Source organism: Crotalus tigris, unplaced genomic scaffold (assembly GCF_016545835.1).
Source record: "Crotalus tigris isolate CLP2741 ecotype Arizona unplaced genomic scaffold, ASM1654583v1 scf7180000017841.2860490, whole genome shotgun sequence".
Taxonomy (NCBI): domain Eukaryota; kingdom Metazoa; phylum Chordata; class Lepidosauria; order Squamata; family Viperidae; genus Crotalus; species Crotalus tigris.
Genome location: NW_024096667.1, coordinates 1,621,335 through 1,630,877, shown reverse-complemented (window position 1 = coordinate 1,630,877; position 9,543 = coordinate 1,621,335).

Below are 9,543 nucleotides of genomic sequence, written 5' to 3'. Positions count from 1 at the left end.
ACTTACAACTAGAACATTAAAAAAAAAAGAAACTGAAGGATTCATTTTGGCTACTTAGAGTAACTTATTCGAATGAGAGTAAGATAAGGCTAAGTAAGGCTAGGAATGAAAAATGATTATGAAGATCACAAACTACCAAGTACTGAAAATCAAACTTGAAAGATTATGGTATATATACTCCTGGTTATTGGCATATTGGGTGCCTATTTAGAAAATCTTCACATAGAGAAAATTTCTATCTGTTAATTACAATGAGACACATTGCTTGGATCTGCACATATATTGTGCCAATACATTATGACATCCTAGGTTTTTTGGGAAGAACTTGGTGCATATGAAGGCCAACATCATCTAAAGAACTGGCAGCTGTCATTTCACATTGTTAGGCATATAATAATAATAACAATAGTTATCAAATGTATATGCTATCTGACTCTGTGACCCAACTGAGCTGGGAAACAATGAAACAAGTAAAATCCAGAGTAATAAGTTTATGATGCCTGTCCCAGTTAAAACTCTTATTGTAGCCATGATGGTGATCATGACGACGATGATGCCCTGAGAATCTACCACAGTGATGTGATAGAACTCTGTTCGTACAGATGAGCTAGCTAAGTTTTCGCCTGGGGAGATGGTTTACTGAAAGGAATGCTTATTTCAAAATAATTTGGTTCTTACAAAGAGTTAGGACTTCTGGGTATGTGATTTCTAATCAAATTTGCTGGCAAAATCTATTACCCCCCTTTCATCTTTGATATTTAGAGCACTATGTTACAATTTAAATGTGATATATTGTGTGCAATCTGAGAAATTCAATCTAGAAATGTGTTAAAAGATGTTATGACTTTCTCCTTGTTTTCTGCTCCTTATCCCTCATAATCCTTCTGATATTGATTGTGTTCAATATAGCATTATCAGTGTTCAAACAAAAAGAATAGTAGGTTGAAAAGGTTCATCTGCCATTAATTATGAGTGATAGTAAATCCACTGAAGTGTTTTCTAGTGAGGAGCCATGGCAGAAATTTTTGCATTTCTATTTCTGACATCAGCCGGCTATCCTTCTTCCAGTATGGCTTGATTTCTATTAAAGTTGCTGGGTAAAAGCAATAGTAAATAAATTATAATTAGGACTTCAAAATATTACATATTCCTCTTTATTCCTTACATGCACTTCACTATAATGAAATGGAATGGCAGAAGCCCTAGGGTTTTTTTTTATGTGCAAGAAGAAAATGGAAGTTTGGGAGAAGAATATTTTAAAGTATATCTTCTCTACAACTATACCATCTTCTGGAAAATTTACTGTGCTATACGGTAAAGTTGAACTTGGATAAAATGAAAGCAGTCTTTGATTTATAAAATGTCCTTGGCCTTATTTCATTCTGGGAACTTCATAAAATTGTTGATCATGGAACAAATGACTTTAGATTAATCAAAGGAGATCCACATAGCAAGTCATAGGTCTGAAAAAAAAATCCACAAAAGCTTTATTTATTTGACTGTGTAGAGATTGTGGTTCCACAGGGTGGAAATTTTGCTTTAAGGTGACAGATAGCCAAAATCCCTCCTATAATGTGAGTTTGCATGGTTATTATGTATACATATGTACAGAGGAGTGGTTGGCTTTCACTGGGAACAAGTGTAGGACTATCATATCTAGGAAGCACATAACTCTATGGCCATTATATAGCAGCAAAGAGGTACAGAAAACTCCATTTGATGTCATTTACTGATTGTGTTTACTTTTGCTACCTAGATATGGAAGTTCTGTATGTTAATTCTGTATTAATTCAGAATCTTGGGAGCATTCATCAAGAAGAAATAGTTAAGGGGAGTTAAGGGGGAGTGCAGAGGAGAAAAGTAGCTGAGCTTCTGGTTGAATCTCCATTGCATTTGAACTTCCTAGAGCAGTGATGGCAATCCTATGGCACGTGTGCCAGAGGTGGCACACAGAGCCCTCTCTGTGGGCATGGGTGCCGTTGCCCCAGCCCCAGCCCCACCTCCCCCTTTGTCCCCTTCTTTACCAGCAGCCCCCCTGGAGGTGAGTCATCCCAGGGTGCCACCCGTGTGGAGCAGCGCAGCCAAGGGCATGGCAGCCGGGCAGCAGGGACAAGACTCCATCCTCGTGTCCCATTACACTCAGATGATCTCCGGGGCACTGGCGGAAGGTGTGGCCACCATGGTGCTGCAGGGCCACCTGGGCGATCTGCTGTGGCAGGCCGTGGAGGCAGTAGGTGGCCCTGCAGGTGGGCAGGGCAGGGGCAGAGCAGAGGCAGGGGTGGGGGTGGGGCAGGGGCAGAGTGTGAGTGGGTGGGTGGGGAGGGAATGGTTTTTGGGCACTCAATGTCTAAAAGGTTTGCCATCACTGGCCTAGAGGCTGCTGGGAAGAGCTGCAAGCTATGAGTTAGGGGGGAGTGCAGAGGAGAAAAGTAGCTGAGCTTCTGGTTGGAATCATATAACTAAAAATTTAAAATAGCAGTAGTACATTCAGGCCAAGTGCATCTGCGATTGTGATTTGTCTTTCGCAGTACTCTTTTCAAACTTGGATACTGTCCTATCTGTAAACAAATCACTAGTCTACAAGGACTGATTATTTATCTAGATTCTGTAATCTGTGCTCTTCAGGCCGAAATTAGGTATCCAGTTTGGTCCTTCTGCTCTATTGAGCTGCTGCTCTATCAGCCCCCTCATCAAAGATTTTTCCATAACTTCAGCAGCCATAGAATAAAAGGGCAAATCTGCTTATGGATAAGCATTTGGCTAAATGGATATATTTTGCAAAGATAGGATGCAACTAGGACTGGTCCTTTTTAATATGTTGGTAAATCATCCTGGATTGGATGTGAATAGTGAAATAGCTAAATTTGCAGATGACACTCAATTGTTCAGAGTGAAAAAACCAGAACGAGATTGTGAAGAGCTCCAGAGGGATCTCTGCATGTTAGAGGAGTTGACGCATTACAGGATCAGTGCCAGCAGTGACTGATGAGTAAGAGAATCTTGGAGTAATTTAAAATAGTCCAATAAAGGTATTGACATAGTGTGCCTCAGCTATAAAGAAAGGAACAACATGTTAGGGATAATAAGAAACAATACTGAAAATAGAGGTGCCAATATCATAACACCCTAATATAAAACAATGGTGTGAATGGGTGTGATTGTTGTTGCTGCACCTCCAAAAGGATGTGGAGTTAGATAAGGTTCAGAGCAAAGCACCTAAGATGATCAAGGAACTGGAGCAGCTTCCTTATGAGAAAAGGCTGTGACATTTGAAGCTTTTTAGTCTAGAAAGGAGGCAAATGAGAGATGTGAAATTAAAAAAAAATCAAGATGACAGCTTCAACTGCATGATTAAAGTCTTACTCTTTTAATAAATTAAACTTCAACCATGTGATTGTAACTGACATCTTGGCTTTTTTGACTATTCCATAGTGGCTCCTAGTGGTTTTCTCATGTCCATTTTATCTGTTCTATTTTGCTTTAGACGAGGCCCATGGACTGCATGTGGCCTGGACAGATAGTAATGTGGCCCCACAAGATTGTAAATTTTTAACATTATTGTATGATTTACCATATTTTCTAGCATATAAGATGACTTTCTAAGCATGCAAATCTTCTCCGAAGTTGGATGTTGTCTTATACGCTAAGTCGTCTTATACGCTGGAAAATACGGTATATAGATTAGCTTTATATTATATATTTTATATGTGACCCAAGACAATTCATCTTCACCCAATGCAGCCCAGGCAAGCCAAAAGGGTGAACACTCATGCTTTAGATTAAGGAAACTTTAGAGTTTAGTTTTCATTTTATTGTCATCCAGCAAATTATATGTCAGAAAGAAAATATATTTCCTAAATTGGGATTTCTGGCCAACACCACAGCTGATACACAGTTAGTGGGAAAATGTTTTCATTAATTCCTAAAGTATAAGTGGAATGATCTTAGTGATTACACAAGTCTAAATCAGGAAAGAGGTTCTGACAGTAATTGGATCCCTAGTTGTTCAGCGTATTATATGCCAGCAACAAGATTTTGAACTGGCCTCAGTAGTTAATAAGCAGCCAGTCCAATTGCTTCAGCTCTAATGTAATATGTGCGTAATCAGACCCTTCCCTAAGCATCTTGGCTGTCTATTTTGTACCATCTGTGACTTCTGAATCAATAGCAAGGGTACAATAAGCAGCTTTCAGTACTTTAAACAAGACTGGATAAGTCATGCTTTATAGATCTATTCAGCTAATGCAGCTTTTGCTACAAAACAACAATAAAGTAATTGTAATATAGAAATATAGTAATAATAATAATAATAATAATAATAATAATAATAATAATAATAATAATATTGATGCATCTCCTTTCATCAATGTTTTTGAAATAATGCTGAGTTCTCAAATTACCTGTGATGCAGGCAGAAAAAGGTGGTGAAAGTTAACAAAGTTTTCTCAACTACAATTCAGCTGCACAGATGTCAACCCAGGTGTGAGGATTACAAGTATAAAACTGCAAGAGACTCCATGAAGTCAAAAGCAATAAAAAAGAAGGTCTTAAGGGTCACAGTGGGAAAGAAATGCAGATGTCCCAATTCAGTCCAACCAGATAAAAATTCCATCCTATTTATTGAGTCATATTCTCTGGTCACTGTTTTTATTCATATAGTCCAAGATAAAAATAACTAAACAATAGTTATAAGTTATGAATATCATATTTAAGACCAACAATCTTGGCAAATATTTGTGCTATATGTTTTGATAACAACTACAGTGCATAATTAATAGGACAGATATTTGTTTTTTTCTATAAAGAGGTGTTTCTTGCCTTAGGAGAGCTGCAGGGCTGAATGACAAGTTGCTATGTACTTTAAATTTATTGTAAAGAGCATCTGTTCATAAAAAAAGAAATATGTACTAGTTAGCATAGTAATACTCTTGACAAAGTAGGAGAAGGGGAATCACCATAATAAGAATAACTGATACCAGGGCCTCTAAATTAGAAGATTTTGAGACAGAGGTGAGGCACTCTTAATTCTCTGATTGTTCCATTAGCCAGAAGAATCTTCAGTACATGAGCTGAACTGGTAAAGTGAAGAGTTTTAGAAGTGGGTATATGCACTTCAGACAAAAAGTATGTTTTCTTAATACACTCCTACAAGATCTCTACTTTGACAATGGGCTGATTATCAGTTAATTTCTGAGTCAAATGCAAATGCTAGATGTTACCCTAAAGCCTTTCATGATTTAAGACTTGCTTTTCCCAGAAACATTTGACTGCTTGATAAACTTGATAATTGTACTCTGAGCCCTGTTCTCAGGAACTGCCATCTATAGGATCTTGGGAGCATGACTTTTCAGTCATCCTCCTTATTGTTTGGAATAGCTTACCTCATGCTCAGATGAGCTCCTTTTCTCCTGGCCTTCAGACAGCCCATTAAAATTTATCTAACCCAACAGCCATGGAGACCAGAACACTATGATTACTCCCGGTAGAAAGGAATAGTTTTTAATTTGAGACCATTGATAGTTATATTCTCAATTTTTACATAATTTTAGAATAGAATAGAACAACAGAGTTGAAAGGGCCCTTGGAGGTCTTCTAGTCCAATCCCCTGTTTAGGCAGGAAACTCTATACCATTTCAGACAAATAGTTCTTAAAAACTTCCAGTGTTGGAGCATTCACAACTTCTGGAGGCAAGTTGTTCCACTGATTAATTGTTTTAACTGTCAGGAAATTTCTCCTTAGTTCTAGGTTTCTTCTCTCCTTGATTAGTTTCCATCATTGCTTCTTGTCCTGCCTTCAGGTGCTTTGGAGAATAGGTTGACCCCCTCTTCTTTGTGGCAGCCCCTGTGATATTGGAACACTGCTATCATGTCACCCCTAGTTTTTCTTTTCATTAAACTAGACATACCCAATTCCAGCAACTGTTCTTTATATATTTTAGCCTCCAGTCGTCTAATCATCTTTACTCATGATCTTGATTCTATCCCTCTCTTAATGCAGCCTAGAACTGTGTTGGCTTTTTTGACAGCTGCAGCACACTGCTGGCTAATAATTTTCCTATACATTGTTGGGTTATTATTTTTTATTTATAAATGTTATTTGTTTTAATCTGACATACAAAGATGGGCACTATACCCCACTCAGATACCGCTTCAAATGAGCCATTTACAATGCTTTAAAAATTAAATGAAAAACAAATGAAAAATAAACAAACCTAACTGAAGCAGCCCTTCAAAACTCTGTGCAAATCTATTCAAAACAAACTTCTCTCATTTGCCTGTCTGCCTACTGGATGCATTTTTATTTTTCGGAGGAAAATATTCCCATAGTTTATTCAAATAAAAAAGAAGTTCCTGCATGCATAACATAATCTAAAGCATTTTTCACCAGAAATGGAAAGAGAAAAAAAAAGAAGGTTGTAAAGGGAAGAAGAAACAAAAGCAATTTTATTGGTTGTTTTAGCTGGTTGTTATAGCACTAGTAGACTTCTCTGGACAACTGAGGATGGTTCCTGAATGTATTGTTTAGGGCCAGAGACTGTGAGTCATTAATTCCAGACAGAGAATGCTGCTATATATTTTGCTAAGCAAAATGGCTTTCTAAGATTATGTGCATTTGTACAAAATAGAGTACACTCATTGGGATATGAGTTGATATCCTTATTGGTAGGGTTCTTATTTATATGGTGCTATCATTGAATAATAGTAGCAGCTTTGGTTACAAGTTATTTACAATAAAAATATGATGTAGAGAAGGTAACAGAGGAAGATAAAACTAAGGGTGACTAGGAGAGGTATGTTCAATTCAATTATAAATATTGATGCTAATTTTCAGTAGATGATATGAATTAATAGATTATACTAGCAGGAAAAACAAATGAGAACAGATTTGGAACCCAAGATTTTGTACTAAGAAACAGCATTACAGTCAGAATAGATGACAAGGGAGAAAAGACAGAGTTCTTTAAGGATGGAAAAGAAAAAGGAGAGTTTTGAAAGAGAGGGCAGTCAATGGGGTAAACAACAAATAAATGGAATGGAAAGATGGGTATCGTATTATAGATTGTTATTTGCTGTTGGTAGTTCTGGAAAGAGCCAAGCGGACAGTTGGGCAAGAAAACTGCATAGATGAAAAGGCTGCAATGACCAACTGATTAGAATGTAGAATGTAGTAGGAAGGCAGTATTTTTGCTACCTTGTTATGCAGACTAAATATGGGGAGAAGAAGGCTACAATTAAAAGTTTCATGCTTAATTAACACTGGATAGCAGTGTTTAAAAAGAGCATAAAAATTAAACATGCCTCTGAAATACCAATGACATAGTCAGGTAGAAGTACCAAATGATTGAACATGATGGATTGGCTACAGCTGGATCTTCTTAGATAGAAATATAAAATAGATATTTCTGTTGAATCAATGGTAGTGACAATCTATAGGATATATTGGAGTTATGGGAGAAGATGAAAGCAAAAAATAGCATAAGACCCAGGGGACCTCCAAACAAAAGAAGGATCTGAGAGGGATGGCTTTCCAAAATTTAAATATGTTAAGTGATTGATAAGATAAGAAAGAAAGAGGACCAGCAAAGAACAAAGTCAAAGAAGATGAAAGAACTCTCCTTCAGGCAGGATTGGAAAGATCTGATAATGTGGGTATTCCAATATCACTGCACACTGGTGGTAAGGGCAATAGGGCAAACTGGGCTTGTCAATGAGATTAGACTTCCTCACATCATATGGGGAAAGCCACATTAATGGCTTGGAAGGAAGGGAGGAAAATCAAAATTTTAAAAGCCCTCTCCCCCAAAAATATTTCATAAATGGCTCTGTCCACTAATTTCTACCTTTTTGGATGCAAACTTTGCAAAGCATAAGATATGATATCAAACTTCCCAGCCACATACAATTGTCCTGTTAATTACTCTATATTTTATTGAGTTTATGTGTATGTGTAAGTGTGGAATTGTAGCAGATCTTTTGGTACCCATGCCTAAATCTATAAATGAATAGGTGCTTCCCTATGCACAATATACTGTTTGTCTACATTCCTGATAGAGATTTTCCATATAAAAACAACAAGTCTTACATTTTTAAATAGTAGGGGGCTTGAAACAGGGAAGTAAATCAAAAGAAAAAGAAAGACAGTTAATGTTTCCATTTTCAAACCTGAGAGGCAGATCTGTCTCTGGCATAACACCATGTCTTCATTGAAACGGCTGTTGAAAGTTCATCTCTGATGGGCTACGGCAGTGGTTCTCAACCTGTGGGTCGGGACCCCATTTGGGGTTGAACAACCATTTCACAGGGGTCGCCAAACAACGCAGTCCGCCATTTTTCCCCCCTTTTCCTTAGCTGTGCTACTCCCTTTTATTCTATTGGCTTTTGAAACCCAATAGAATAGACTCTCTTGAATAGAATCTAATTCTATTGGCTTTCAAAAGCCAATAGGAATTGTCCAGGCTGTCTCTGCCCTGCTGAGCCCGCCAAAAGTCCCATTCTGCAAATGGTGCTATACCAGTTGAGTAGTCCTCGACTTACGACCAGTTGAGTAGTCCTCGACTTACAACCGGTTGGGGGTCGCGGCATTAAAAAGGTTGAGAACCACTGGGCTAGGGCCTGCCAGCTTGCTAGAGCTATGAGGCATTTTCCTCAGATTTTTTACATTCTTAGGATAAGACTTGTCTCTATTAATGGATAATTAAATATTTGATTCAAAAACACTGTCTATAAAAACCACCTAATGTTAAAACAAAGTTATACATGTTATAACAACAGTTCTAACACATCATTTTACAGCCAGCAGCAGTCATGCTATTTCTTCCCTCTTTTTTCTTAAAGACAGCACTTGTGAGGGGGATTAAATATAATATGCTCTCTGGCTTACAAGATGCCAGGCAATCATCAGTGCAGGACCATTTTCTGGGCAAGCCCTGTGTGTATTAATGTAGAGTAAACAAAGATGACTTTGTATGTCCGTGTTCAGGGTCTCTTTTTTCCTTTTTATTAATATATTTCAGACTGCAGTGAACTTGTAATATGCTGCATCAATTGGCTCTTCTAGAGAATGGTGTATCTTCATGGGTGACTCCAATGTGGACAGAGTCTTTGACCAAATTTAGACATTGCACTAAACCAAAATATGGTGGCTTTTTTATTTTGGCCTGATTGTGTTGCATAAATCTAGCCATTGCAGTTTTTAACTCATGGATTAACATAAAAGAAGTTTGTCCAAAATTAAAGCAAGAATAGTTCCATACATACAATACATCCCACACAGTATGGCAAATATAATCACTTACTAGCTGACATATAAGGGGTCCCAAATGTTTATAAACATTATAAATTAATATTATGCTCATTAAAATGACATCTAAAATTGTAATTAATATTGATATAATATATTTTCCCTTTTTATCCTCATTAGTCTGGTTTATCTGAGCATTAGAGTCTTAATATTCTTCAATCAATGCTATACAAATATCATTGTACTGAAAAAACAATGTGTTAAGATTTACAACAACATAACAAAAACAGAAAAAAAAAATG